The sequence below is a fragment of the Dipteris shenzhenensis genome, chromosome 25, assembly GCF_047967505.1.
Source record: "Dipteris shenzhenensis isolate YYH24624 ecotype China chromosome 25, Dip_SZ_1.0, whole genome shotgun sequence".
In the NCBI taxonomy this organism is placed as follows: domain Eukaryota; kingdom Viridiplantae; phylum Streptophyta; class Polypodiopsida; order Gleicheniales; family Dipteridaceae; genus Dipteris; species Dipteris shenzhenensis.
Window position 1 is genome coordinate 21,374,568 of NC_141620.1, and position 15,082 is coordinate 21,389,649.

The 15,082-nt window shown below is 43.0% G+C and overlaps 1 protein-coding gene across 4 annotated transcripts in view; it reads left to right on the forward strand.

Annotated features, from left to right (window-relative positions):
• LOC147885598 (pheophytinase, chloroplastic-like) overlaps window positions 1-15,082 on the forward strand; it is an 87,940-nt gene that overhangs the window by 47,173 nt on the left and 25,685 nt on the right. The window lies entirely within an intron of this gene.

Here is a 15,082-nt window from a genome sequence, read left to right on the forward strand (position 1 = left end):
CTCTATGAGATTGAATGCATTGTTATTCCTCCTTTTATCCTCTTCTAAGGCATCAGAAATGAACTCCTTTTTGGGGGCTGTTGTGCCTTTTTTTACTGCATCTTTTCATCCTAGTATTGTGGCTTCCCCTTCGGTGTTTTTTGTGTAAATTTTGCATGCTTACCCTACAAAGATGTTAGATCTTTTCTGAAATTTTCATTCTCAGATTTCAGTTCTTTCATTTCCTTGTATGCCCTTTTGTATTTCAGTTCTAGAGAGATGGTCAAATGAGGAGTCAGAAACGTTTCTGAAGGTGAAGGACAGCATTGAGTGCTTGAATCCGTTTAGGTTGCTTGTTATAGACTGGGTGGGTCAGTTAAAACAGGCTGTTGGGTCGTTTGGAGGCACAACATTCCTGCAATTCATTGTGCTAGATTTGACTGAATAGCTTGCTTCAACCCAGCAAAAGCAGGATGTATTTCCAAGGGGCTCTCTATCTTCTTGTCCCTACCAGGTCTGTTGATTGGTGGGCTACCAGCCTCTATAAAAGGGGAGCCCAAGGGGCGCATCATGCATTATCTAGAGCAGTAGTTCAAGAGCTGATTGGAGCAGTACACAGCCAGCCAGAAGGGCTTCCATGAATTCAAGGGAGGTGGCAAGGACCTGTAGACATAGCTCACAGGAAGCTGCATACCTAGGCTGACAGTTAGGGCAGCAAGGTGTAGAGATCAAGGCACGGAGACTATAGTCTATAGAAGCTCGGCAAGGAGCATGCGGGCTCAGGGATCTAGAAGTCCGAGGGAGGTAGTAGGACAACTTTTTGTAAGAACAAAGGACCACGGTTTTGTGGGACTCTGGACTCTTTTGTATTGTGTCGAGTTGTGGACGAAAATATATCTTTTGTCGGTTCTCTCTCTCTCGTAGAGCAATGCCTACTTATCGGCTCGCACACACACATGTATGTTGAGTACACACAAGTAGATAAGTTTTGGCTTCCGTAGTTAAACACTTTTGTGTGAAATCCTGGGACACTATGTTCGGTCTTCCATTGTGGGATACCCTCTATTTGGTTCATTTCTAACATCACCATAGTTTGTTGAGTCCAAGATCATGTGTTTGGCATGTTGCTTTGCCAGTTAAAAGAGTGATAATTTCTCACATCAAGCCTTGCAAAACCGGAAAGGATTCTTGGGATAAATTGGCCTCTTTATATAAGATCCACAATGAAACAGGAGTCACATACTTGAGAAAGCAGTTGGATGCCTTGGAAATGGATGAGGGAGAAAGCTTGAATGCATGTTTGACCAAAGTCGAGGACTTTAAGGAATCGTTGGCCAACATTGACGAAGTTGTGCCAAATAGTCAGATTATGTCCACCACACTTAGTGGACTTTGTGATTCATATCAAGGGGTTGCAACCACTTTGAGCTCGGTGGCAATGGGCAATGCAAACCACTTTACCTTTGATCTGCTTGTGTCTTTGTTTTTGCAAGAGCAAAGCCATCAAATCAGAATGCCTCTTTTAATGGTGATAAAGCATTTACCCATCTTAAGGGTAATGTCTTTTGGGAGACCTAAGAATAATTTTGTTAACACTTCTAATGGCAATAGGAATGCAGATAAGAAAAAGAAAAGATGCCACTGCTGTAGAAAGCTAGAACATGACATTTTAAGTGCATTGAATTAGAAAAGAAGAAGAAACATGCTAGCCTTGCAATTACTTCACATGAGAAGGATAAATCAACTACTATTGCTCATCATGATTAGGATTCTGTTGTCACATGCTAATATAATCTCAGTTCATGATTCATACATGGCTGTCACTGATGCATTTAGTACTTGGTACTTTCACAGTGGTGCTTCTAAGTACATAACTTCATGCAGAGATTTGTTTCTTTCTTTGAAAGATGCATCTAAAGGGTGTTAGAAATCGACCAACAGAGGGTACGCACAGCGGAAGACTGATAGAATAGTCCAGGAGCTCACACAGTGTGTGGTGTGGGTGGAATCACAAACTTCTTTACTTATCATGTCTCACATAGATGAAATAGACAATGCTCGAAGAGAGAGAAATAATTCCGTCCAATGGACACAGTACAATAGAGGGTCAAAGTCCCACCAAACCGTGGTCCTTTGTCCTCACCAAAAGATGCTGTCCTACTACCTCCTAGACACTCCTAGATCCCGGAGTCTGCGTGTTCCACCTCGAGTGTATGTAGACCTTAGTTGTTACGCTCAAGTCGAGGTAACATGACCTCAGAAGGGTCAGTCGGCATTTTCCTTTAAAGGATCAATAATTGTATTATATTTGTTTGGGCTTCATGTAAATTATCAAAAAGGAATAAAGGTCAAGGTCCTTGGTGTGGGTGACACGGCACTAGACTAGATGGATCTAAGGCTAAGGGACCTTAATGCATTAAATGTGCCTAGGGGCAAATGTTTTAAAAGATATCCCAAGAGAGGGGTAAATAATGCATTAAGGAAGGACCCTACATTTATGACATGTGGCATGCTAGATTCATCTAGGGAATTTTGGGGCTCGTTGGGAATAAGCAAGCATGAGTTTTTACGTAATTAGATCTATCTGGAAGCTTGCAACCAATGAGGTTGGCTTGGAGGAGAAACCAAGTGCCCGTGCCCGTGATTTGACGAGCAGGAAGAAATCAGATTAGACTGTAAAATTTGGTATCAGAGCGCTTAGGCTGGATGATGGGATTCATACGAGTTGCGTACGAAGGGAGCGCAGGTTGTATTGGGTAGCCTGGATGAACGGCGAGCGACGTGTGCTATCGGGTGGTCACGGGAATAGCTTCTGTAGGCGATGACGCAGCTATCGTAGGAGCGTACGGTTCACGTAGGTGGTCACGGGATTAGCTACCGTAGGTGATGGCGCAACGGACGAGACAGCTAAACCACAGGTGTAGGAATGGCTGGTCAGCATCGTTGCAGGAGAGCAGGATCGCGTACAGCTGCATGCTTATAATTTGGCATCATGCAAGGATTACGGGTGGTTACCTTCAGGACTCCATGACATCGCGGGAAGGGCCAGTGAGCATGGGCTAGTTTGTAATTAATTATCGTGATTCTGTTCGTCAACCTGGAGCTAGCTTAGGACCAGGGAAATTAATCGGAATATCTGCGTTATGTGGAGGCCTTTCGACGCGATAAACGATCAGCTCTTTTTTTTGGTTCATAATGGATCGTTAATGTTGGGCTGCGTCGAAAAGTTCGATCGACAAAGGACCATAGCGTTGCCTAGCTCGAGGCCCTGCGCGTGAACAGTCCCTTAGAAGCAGGAAGCGTGTGTTGTTCGTGTGGATATACCAGGGGGCTTTCGACTCTTTATTCCCTCTATTTTATTTTGGTTAAATTTCTAAAGCTTCGAGGTGTGTGAGCTGGATTGGGAGCGAAATTATGCTTTTGGATTCAAGGGTTTGAGTCAACTTAGAATTGCAGGAGTTTCCCTAGTATAGGGAAAAGTGGGTTTGGTTTCAGTGTAATATATGCTTTGTCAGTTGTAAAGTTGGAAGCTGGATTTTCGATTTGTAATTACAGTTTCAAGCGGTGTTTTATTTATTATTTATTTTTAAAAAAAAAACACCCATTGACCTGAATGGAAGTAGAAGAAGAAGCTTCCAGGATGGATCCCGTAAAGTCGGGAGTCCGGCCGACCCCGCAGGTGTCGCGCCTAGCAGGCCATACATTGTCTGGCAGAATTGCAATGTTAGAGGATGCCTTGCAATAGATTTTAGCGCAACAGTTACAAACAAATGTGGGGCAGTTTGAACTCAAAAAAATGGTGCATAGTATGTCTGTCAGACCATCTCGTGTGGAGAAAGGTAAATCTCCGATGGAACCAGAGTCCAGTGTTCTTACGGTCGAGCCTAGGAGGGCTAAGGTGCCTAATATTGCCAATTATAGGCCAGAAAAGTATTCTGGTCGGATGTCTGACGGTAGTTCCGATATCATTGACACCTGGTTACACAAATGGGACGAGGCATACGCCATTTGTGAAATCAGGAATGACATGAAGAAAATTTGCGAGGCCACCCATATGTTTAATGAGGCAGCGGATAGGTGGTGGATAAAACAGTAGAAAGATGGAGTAGCATCCACTACCTGGGAGGGGTTTAAAAAAGAATTTAGAAAACACTTCCTACCTCCTGACGAAGCATCCCGAGCTTGGGATTAGTATCGAAACCTTCGTCAGAGAAATTTATCAGTGGCAGAATACACTGATAAGTTTAGAGAAAGTGTAATGAAGGTTGATGAACCCCTACCTCAGTCAATCCGAGTAAAAGATTTTATCTTTGGATTGAATGATCGAATAAAGATGGAAGTTCGGGCTAAGTATGCGAACACGCTAGATGAAGCAATTGCCATAGCCCTGAACTATGAAGATGCAAAAGGGAACAGACCAAGTGGGTTTGTGCAGGTTGGGACTCAGTATGGGTACCCGAAGAAAACTGGGTTTAAAAAGAAGTGGATTAGCAAAGGGGGTGCCTCACAGCCTAGTGGTCAAGCCAAGCAGGCAAAACCAGTTGAGACTCCTAAATCAAGTACCACCATTGGAATAAAAAGAAAACGAACACCAATGGCAGGTCGAAGTCCTCTTTGAACCCAAAGCAAAGCGAAAAAGCGAGGAGAGAAGGCTTATGTTTTGGTTGCCTTCAGCCTTATCAGTTGTGACGCTCCAATTTTGTATATGAAATATTTTGGAATATATATCACAGATAGTGTTCAAAAAGGATGGTTTTGATGTTTTGAAGGTTTTGGGAAAGTTTGGTGTTGGTCGAAAAATTTTGGTTTTTGTCCATTATGGTGTCGGCTAGATTTTGCAGCTTGATTTTGAGTTGGTTAGAGAAATAATTTGAAGAAACTCTGTATGAGAGAGTTTTAGATCTTGTTGAGTAAAAAAACTTTGTTCTAGTGAAAAATTTGTGGTTCACTCGTTTGCATGCCTGTATGGAGCTCAGGAGTTGCTAACAAAGTGGTTTTGAGCTAAAAGTGCATCTAGATTTCCGTGTCAAGAGTTGCAGGCATTAGATGGAGGTCGAGATGGAAGAATTAGCCATGAAAGGTCAAATGCAAAGGGAAAGAAGAGGGTCCAATCTTCGAGATGAGCTATTGAGCTTGTCCATTGGATGTACGAGGCAGGCGTGGTGATGCTCCGAACAGGGCCGTTTTCATGCGTTTGCTATCATAAGCGCATGCTAAAAGAAGGTGAAAAGCACACGCACGCTTTCCGAGAAAAGCTGTTTTTGGCCGATTTTGGAGGTTTTTGGCGGCTTATTTTGGAGTCGTGAAAGGCTATAAAAGAAGAGGAGATCGTGAGAAGGAGAAGACACAATCCCAACGCACGCATATCGAGGCTGCGCGAAAGAGAAGAGAAGACACGCATATCGAGGTTGCTCGAGTGAAGAGAAGGCACGCATATCGAGGCGCTGCGAAAGTGACAATAGCGCACGCGAATCGAGGCAGCGCAAAGAAGAAGATAAGATCAAGATATTTTGAGAGTGAGAGTGAGAGTGAGAGTGTGATTCAGATTTGATCGTTTGATCATCTGATTTGAACATCTTCATGCGAGTGAGAGTGAGAGTGAGAGTGAGATAGCTCGGGGGTGGACGGGTGGTATCGAGCTCCTTCACGGAGTGATTCTTCTTCAATATTATTGTAAAGATTCATCAGTTTGATTCATACTACAATCTCTCTTCTTGTTCATTCGTGATTATTATCTTGCTACAATTTTGATCGTGATTGTGAAAGAACGGTGCGTGACATCAGTGGAAAGATTGTCCACGGAACAAAGATCGTCGGATGGCTGAGATGATGGTCTCAGAATGCGACGTGGAAATGGAGGGAAGTCCTAGAGCAGAATAGATGCAGATTCAGCTAGCGGGATCTTCTCAAAGGTCAGTACCTTTTTTGTTATGTGTGTCTGTTGCTAAGTTAGTAACTAGTGCACCTAATAATATCATGTCAAAGCCCGCAGCAACGGGGTATACAGCCTTTAATGATACGGAGTTAATTAAGATGAGAGGGCAAGTAGCTAATCATCAGGTCATTGTGTTGTTTGACTCAGCGTCAACGCACAATGTAATTAACTCCAAGCTCGTAAAGAGGATGAAATTAAAAACTAGCCCATCTGACTATGCATATACAGTCAGGATGGCAGATGGAAGTTCAACTGAAGTATGGGACCAAAGGGTTACCCAGTTGGTGGAGCTTCGAATTCAGGACTATGCTGAGAAGCTTGATTTTGAAATGACTAAGCTTGCTCATGCAGACATAGCCTTGGGTAAGGCTTGGCATTCTAGGAAGAATCCAGCCATAGATTGGAAAAAGCACATTTATCAATTCAAGATGAATGATGTGTTGTATGTCTTACGAGGTGAGAGGGATATACCTCAAGGACCGTTGGTTTCCGTGATGGAAATCCGAAAAGCTCAAGAAGAGTTTTTGTTTCTTTGTACAGCATCGGTAGAGCCGGTTGATGATTCTTCGGCTAGCACTGATGTTGCTCAAAATGGGGAGATGGCCAAGCTGGTTGATCAAATAACAGAGGAGTTCTCTGATTGTTTTAGGGATGAGCTACCTTATGGGTTACCTCCAGAGCGGAATGTTCAGCATAAGATTGAACTAATCCGGGGGGCAGAACCTGTAAATAGACCTCCCTATAGGTTGAGTTTTACTGAAGAGGCGGAGATGCGAAGGCAACTGGAAGAATACCTCAAGTTGGGGCAGATTCAACCAAGTTTCTCACCTTTTGCTTCGCCAGTGATATTAAAGAAGAAGAAAGATGATACTTTTCGTCTCTGTATAGATTATAGAGCATTGAATAATATCACTATTAAGCACATGTATCCGATGGCTCGGATCGATGATTTGCTAGATGCATTACATGGGGCCGTAATTTTCAGTAAGATAGACCTTAAGTGTGGCTACCATCAGATCCGTATTAGAACCGAAGATGTGTATAAAACCGCTTTTAGAAGCAGGTTTAGACATTATGAGTTTTTTGTAATGCCCTTTGGACTTACCAATGCTCCAGCTACATTCGTCATGCTTATGAACGATTTACTACGTCCGTATATCGGAAAGTTTGTAGTACACTTTATTGACGATATTCTGGTATTCAGTAAGAGTATTACTGAGCATTATGAACACTTAAGAATAGTGTTCAATACTTTGAGAAAAGCCAGTCTTTATGTAAATAAAAAGAAAACTATACTGTGTATGGTAAGACTTGAATATTTAGGATTCATAATTACTCCTGAGGGGATAGAAATGGATCCAAAGAAAGTGGCTGCGATACTGACTTGGCCAATCCCTCAGAGTTTGACCGCTTTGCGATCATTCTTGGGATTTGTCCAATTTTATCAAAGGCATATCAAAGGATATTCTGAAATAGTATTGCCATTGACTGATCTGACCTCAGATAAAGTATCTTTTATATGGGGACAGAATCAACAGGAAAGTTTTAACACCATAAAATAAGCTGTGGTCAAAGGACTGGTGTTAAAAATAGTTGATCCCCAGAAATCGTTTCTCCTTGAAACCGATGCAAGTGGCATTGCAGTAGGAGCAGTTCTCCTTCAAGAGGGAAGGCCAGTAGCCTTTGAAAGCAAGAAGCTTTCTCCCTCTCAACGAAATTGGCCAACTCATGAATTAGAGTTGTATGCTGTTGTCCATGCTTTGAAAACATGGAGACATTATTTGTATGGATCAGAGTTTTATGTGGATGTTGATCATGATACTCTGAAACATTTTTGTAAACAACCTGACTTGAGAGGCCACCAAGCTAGGTGGGTAGAACTCATGCAGGAGTTTAATTTGACGATCCGGTACCGAAGAGGGAAGGATAATAAAGTTGATGATGCGTTGTCACGCATTATGCATAACATGAGTTTCACGGTGTTAGAGAGTGCTCTAATGACCGAGATTAGAGAAACTCAAAAGGTAGACGAGTTCGTCCGGAGCCTTTGGCCTAAGGCTCATGTGTTCAAACCCGGGGAAAAGGATGACCTGGCATCCAAAAAAGGCCAAACTTATGCAAGATATGCCATAAGTGATGGTATGCTGAAAAGAAATGGCAAGGTAGTAGTACCTAATCAGAATGATCTCAGGCAGAGAGTCATTTGACAATGCCATGATAGCCCATGTGCGGGACATCCAGGAGTCGAGAAGACATATAATCTCGTGAAGCGAGATTTCTTTTAGCCAAAGATGAAAAAGCATATTCATGAATATGTGACACGTTGTTTTTCGTGTCAGGTAAGTAAGGCAGAGCGGGTGAAGCCACCCGGACTTTTACAGCCCTTGGAGATACCACTAAGTAAGTGGGAGAGCATTTCCATGGACTTTATTGTAGGTCTGCCTACGACACAAGGTGGATATGATTCTATCCTTGTGGTGGTTGATCGTCTTACCAAGATGGCTCACTTCATTCCAACTAGAGAATCTGTTAGTGCCCCGCAAGTGGCGGATTTGTTTATTAGACATATATTTCGTCTGCATGGATTACCCGAATCCATAGTGTCAGACAGAGATGTCAAATTTACCGGTCATTTTTGGATTGCGGTATTTGAGACACTAAGGACTGAGTTGGGAATGAGTAGTGGGGATCATCCAGAAACGGATGGTCAGACGGAAAGAATCAACCAAATTTTAGAGGATATGGTTAGAGCATATGTGTCATTGAGGCAACATACATGGGACAAGTGGTTGCCATTGTTAGAGTTTGCCTACAATGATAGAAAACATTCCTCTACAAGGTTCAGTCCGTTTGAGCTGAACTATGGTTATAGACCAGTGAATCCAACTATAGTTGGAATACTTCAGAAAGTGCCTAGTGCCGCGAACTTTGTGGTTCAGATGCGGGAGATGCTGGCACTTGCGAGAGCTAACATCCGCCAAGCTATGAATAGAGCTAAGACGTATGCGGATGAAAATCGATCCGCTAGAGAATTTAAGGAAGGAGAAAAAGTTTTTCTCAGAGTTCCTTCGCACTCTTAGTCTTTGACTGTAGGAGAGTGTGCTAAGTTATCACCTCGATATTGTGGGCCATGGTTAATTCTAAAAAGAATAGGCAAGGTAGCCTATAAATTAGAATTGCCACAGGGTTGTAAGGTGCACCTAGTGTTTCATGTTTCTCGTTTAAAGAAATTTTTGCATACTGGTGACTCACTAATCGAAGGTGTTGTTTTGTTTCAACAGATAGAGGATAATGCAAGACACAGACCAATAAGAATCCTGGATCGAGGAACAATGCAAGTATGCAATCGGAAGATACCCACGGTGTTGGTTACATGGCATGGTCTACCTCTATCAGAAGCTACCTGGAAATCCGTATACCAGTTACGGAGAGTGTTCCCAGACTTTATCATCGAGGACGCTGATGCTGAAGAGGGAAGGAATGTTACGCTCAAGTCGAGGTAACATGACCTCGGAAGGGTCAGTCGGCATTTTTCTTTAAAGGATCAATAATTGTATTATATTTGTTTGGGCTTCATGTAAATGATCAAAAAGGAATAAAGGTCAAGGTCCTTGGTGTGGGTGACATGGCACTAGACTAGGTGGATCTAAGGCTAAGGGACTTTAATGCATTAAATGTGCCTAGGGGCAAATGTTTTAAAAGATATCCCAAGAGAGGGGTAAATAATGCATTAAGGAAGGACCCTACATTTATGACATGTGGCATACTAGATTCATCTAGGGAGTTTTGGGGCTCGTTGGGAATAAGGAAGCATGAGTTTTTACGTAATTAGATCTATCTGGAAGCTTGCAACCAACGAGGTTGGCTTGGAGGAGAAACCAAGTCCCCGTGCCCGTGATTTGACGACAAGCAGGAAGAAATCAGATTAGACTGTAGAATTAGTCTCCGTGTCTGATCTCTCCACCTTGCTACCTGAGTGTACAGCCTAGGTTGGCAGCTTCCATTGAGCTATGTCTGCGGCTCCTCAGCCTTCTTTGTCCTCCTGGAAGTGGGCCAAAGGGTGCTGAACTGCTGCTCCAAACTGCTCCTCAAGTGGCTGCTCCAGAGATGATGATATGAGACCCCAAGGGGGCCCTTTTACAGGGGCTGGTGGCCCTCTATTTACACCAACCAGCCAGCCCTGCTGGCCGACTTCCTTGCCCCCACATAGCCCTATTTATGGGGCTGTGTGCTGGCCTGGTTGGCCAGCCGACCTGCCAGCCCAGCCCTATTTAAGGGCAGGGAAATGCCCATTTGTAGCCCTCCTTGTATGCAGGGGCCCAGCCCTTGGTCTGCTGATAACCTGCCCTGGTTGGCTGGCTCCAACCAGCCCTAACCAGGCCTGTCCAATGGCCGACCCCTTCAAGGCTTCCCCTGCCATAACTGCGCCTGCTCTCAGGCCTCCTGCAGGCCTTGTACCTGCTCATAGACCTTGCCATTTGCTGCGTCTCTTCTTGCCATGTTCCAGGCCTGATGCAGCCCATGTACCTACCTTCATACCTTGGGATGAACCCTCCTTTGTTTGCTGTGAGGTGCTGCCCATGTACAGCTCCCTGTCTCTCTCTTCTCTAGGCAGATCTAGGTCTCCCTCCCCATTGCTCTCCTCATTTGGGGGCTAACAGATGGGGAGGTGACCTTTTCAACAAGGGGGGCATTGTGACTTGTGCCAATAATGCTTCTTATGCCGTGAAAGGTGTTGGCCAAGTTGAGCTTACTTCAGCATGTAGTGATCCGGTCTCTCTTCAAGATGTTTTATACGTTCCGATAATTAAAAAGAATCTCATGTCCATTTCAGCCATTGCTACATCTGGATATAGAGATATCTTTTATGGTTACTATTTCAGAAATGGCAACACCATTGTCATCCCTCGAACGTTGACCAGAGGGCGTTACAGAATTGATGCCTATGAATGAGAGATAGTCATAGAAGCACTTGTAGTAGAGGATTCTTTTATTGCATACACGCATTTGTGGCATGAGCATTTTGGGCATCTAAACTATGGTAGTTTGTTGTTGATCTCCCCAAAATGCATGCATTATCCAAACACTTTGTGATGGATGCTTACTTGGAAAAATGCATTGGTTTTCATTCCCTAAAGATGGAAGTGATGGTACAGCCTGCAAGTTGTACTTGGTTCACAGTAGTGTCTGTGGTGCAATGTGGACAACATCTATTGGTGGATATTCATACTTTGTCACTTTTGTGGACGACTTCATCCGTCATGGGTTTTATCTATTAAAATCCAAGTTAGATGTCTTTGCATGCTTCAAACAATTTCTTGCTATGGCTGAGAATGAAAGTGGACACAAGCTAGTCACACTCTGAACTGATGGGGGGGAGGGAGGCGGATGAGTATATGTCCTGAGAGTTTGCTGATTTTTTAGCATCTCATGGTATAATTCATCAATGTATCATGCCATACACACCAGAACAAAATGGTGTTGCAAACACAAAAATAGAACCTTGATGGAGATGGCATGGTCATGATGAAAGGCAAGTCTTTGCTCAACAAATTCTGGCTGCCATAATGTGCACAAATTATGGCTTGTACAAGTCATCGACCAGGGCATTGAAGATTATTACTCCGTATGAGGCTTGAACAGGTCGTAAGCTAGTCGTTTCATACACGAGTGTGTTTAGATGCCTTGTTTATGCACACGCTCCATCTCAATTACTGCACAAGCTTGAGGACAAGACACCTAAATGCATCTTCATTTGGTTACAGTTTAGAAAGCAAAGAGCGTCTGTTATACCAACCAAGTATGGGAAGAGTATTATTATTAGAGATGTTGACTTTTCTGAAAGTTCTGTTATGCCATTGTTGGATTGTCAAAAACAGCCAACCATTGTTGCTTCTAATGTCTTTGATACATTGCTGTCCTTGTTAAAGTCTGCTTCATATTTTTGACGAGTCATGGGGAGGCTCCAACTCAGCCACTAGCAGGTGACTTACAACCACAGAAAGATTCAGCCCGAATTACCCCACATTGATCAGGCTGCCAAAGAGCAAGTACTGACCGAAGAGAGGGCTGTTATATGGCAACCAAAAACAGTCTCTAGATGGCTGTTAAATACATCAAAGGACAGCAACAAGCTGCACATTTGTCTGCCTACACAAGAGCAGCTTCTCGTCACATGCAAGACACTTAGTGGAGGTTGCATTGATTGATACAACTTGCAATAAAGAGCCACTGTGTCACACAGATGCCTTTGATAGTGAAGGCTGACTTAGACTCAATTCATCACAATGGCACTTGGGAGTTGTGTGATTTGACTAAAGGCAAGCATGCTACAGGCTCCGAGTGGATGTATGAACTCAAAGGAAAGCTGATGGCAATGTTGACCACTACAAAGCCCGCCTTGTTGCAAAAGGTCGTGCTGAATAGTAGAGCATTGATTTTGAGGAGATATTTGTACCCAGTTCACACATTACCACTATCAAGTGTGTCATTGCTATTGCAGCCCATTATCATTGGCAAGTGCATCAATTCGATATCAAAGCCACTTTCCTTCATGGACACTTGCATGAGGAGGTGTATGTCACTCAGCCTCCTGGTTTTGAGATCAAAGGATTTGAAAATAAGGTATGCCGCTTGCACGAAGCATGTATGGTCGAAGTAGGTACCCTGTGCTTGGTATGCCACGATACATGCTCATCTTCTTAGACTTGGTTTTTAGAACAGCCGTATAGAGAACACTCTTGGTCTGCAAGTGTGATGCAAACTTGCTGATTTTAATTCTATTCGTTGATGATATGCTTTTGATTGGACCTTCTACTCAACATATTGCAGCCTTCAAGGATGAATTGCAGCAGCCATTTGAATGATAGATTTGGTTCACCTTCACTACTATCTTGGAATTCAGTCTACTCATGTTGATTGGGGTATCATCATGAGTCAGTCCAAATATTGGACAGCTCCTACATAGATTTCAATTTGAGGATAGTAAAACAGTCTCTACACCCGTAGAATGGTTTTTGTTTCTCCTTGGATGATGTACTGAGCCTTTTGATGCCACTCTCTATCAATAGGCTGTTCGATGCTTGACATATTTGTGTCACACATGGCCTGATCTTCAGTATGCTGTTTCCAAGTTGAGCAAATTCATGCATCGTCCGAGTACACAATACATTGGTAGGCAATGAAAACTTGTCTTTGCCTACCAGGCGCCCAAGGTCTTGGCCTTCTTTATGGTCTTAAGTCCTCACTTACACTGCATGCATTCACAGACAATGCCTGGGCCAGATGTTATGACGAGGTGGTTCAGTTTGATGCTAAATTTAATGCCCCTACGGCATTTCATCTTCTATCCCAAGTACTCATTTTTATCTGCCTCCAATTCCGATCTTCTTGAGCAGCTGATACCTCCTTCATCGAAACTCTCTCCAAATCAACCACTCCTTTTCTCTTTGGATTTATCGAGGGCCTCCTACTTCTTAGGCTCACTTTCTTCCATAGTATTACATCCTTTCATAGGTGCTGATAGGCAGCACAATGTTTTTTTAACCTCACCACCTACTTTATATTTCTTAGGCTGAGACAGATGGTTCTTGCTATGACTTCTACATGGATTTGAGAGAAGCACTTGGTTCAAGTTAACTTCACCATCTTAAAATATCCCAGTTGAAGTATATTCCGTTCCTTTGCAATCACATTTCACTGTCCTATCTGATGATAGAGAACTTGGTTGAATACCCCCACTTACAAGATCCTTGTCTTTCATAATGTAGCTCCTACTTTTTCCAAAGAACTGAACATCTATCTCCCGTCCTTATTAAAAGAGGGATACTAAGAATATCATGTGTCTACTGTGCACTTGCACATATACATGTATATATGGGGTGAGCAGTTTGGGCAGCACACCCTCCGTCACATTGGCCAAATATCCAAAATAACAGTCGTTTAAAGAAAACTAACATTGGATACCAAGATGCAAAAAAGCATATTCATTTGATCTGTTCCCGTTTTCCTAGAACACATTGAAGGCAGATTCTAGATTCAGGACTAAACCTAGCTACTTGTACACCCCCACATGGTAGGCTTTGAAGGCCCCCCTTTAAACTCTCTGATATCCTAACACACGTATGCCCCTTCCAACCTAAAAATTGAGGCTATTCTTGTCAATCAAAATGCTGCCCATGTGTCTTCAATGGGCCCTAAGGGTCCTCTTGTATTGTGAATATATGGCTTGCATCGTGCGCTCTTGCGCAAGTGCTGTCACCTTACCACCTATATTTCCTATTGTAATGAGATACAATGGATTATAGACGGTGATCAAAGGATTCAATTCACTTGTGTCCCAAGTATGAACTTCTACTCTATCATCACCAACTTGCCTTGTGTATTCACCCAAATCACATGCAAGATATTCATATCTCCATAACAATATGAGGCATGGTTCATTCACTCACAACATGACACAGACAATAGCAGCACTTGTGGCTGCAAAATGTAGCAATATGAGAGTCTGAAAAAAGGTTTTACATGCAAAAATGTCCAGATTGAGTGGTAGATATTGCCATATGCCTTCATGGCATCGGAGTGCTCCATCTGTGTATCCTTGAGCAGTTCATTGGACATTCTTTTTCCTGAGACCATCAATCATGTCTTTTTCCCCAAGGCATAGTTCTAAATGTAAATTTCTGTGTAAGCTAGTGAGTTTTCATCCAAGTTGCGGCCTGCTGATATCACGATTCTTTATATTGTAGCAGTGTGTCGCTCTATCAGCTAGCTCTTTTGCTTAGAAATACTCATTTGAGAGACAAGAATCTGAAATGCACTTGTCTTCGCAGGCAATTGTAGCTGGGATGAAGAAAGAAAGAAACTTTATTAAAGTCTTCGGAAGACCGATGGGTCTATGAGACTGTGAAAATCCTGATACAACAAGCTGTGGTAGTGGAGCTACTAAACGAGCGTCCATACCAATGCAAAATGCAAAAATGCAGAATGGCAGTACTAAGTCCTAAGTACAACATAGTCATGTCGATGGTCAACTATATATCAATCTCAGCATCGTCATCAATATCATCATCATCATCGGCAGTAGCAAGATATTAGGATGGATGAGGCAGTGGAGGCATGAAGTCGGCAATAGAGTGTTGTCGGCCACTTAGAGGTGCGGTCCTGGCA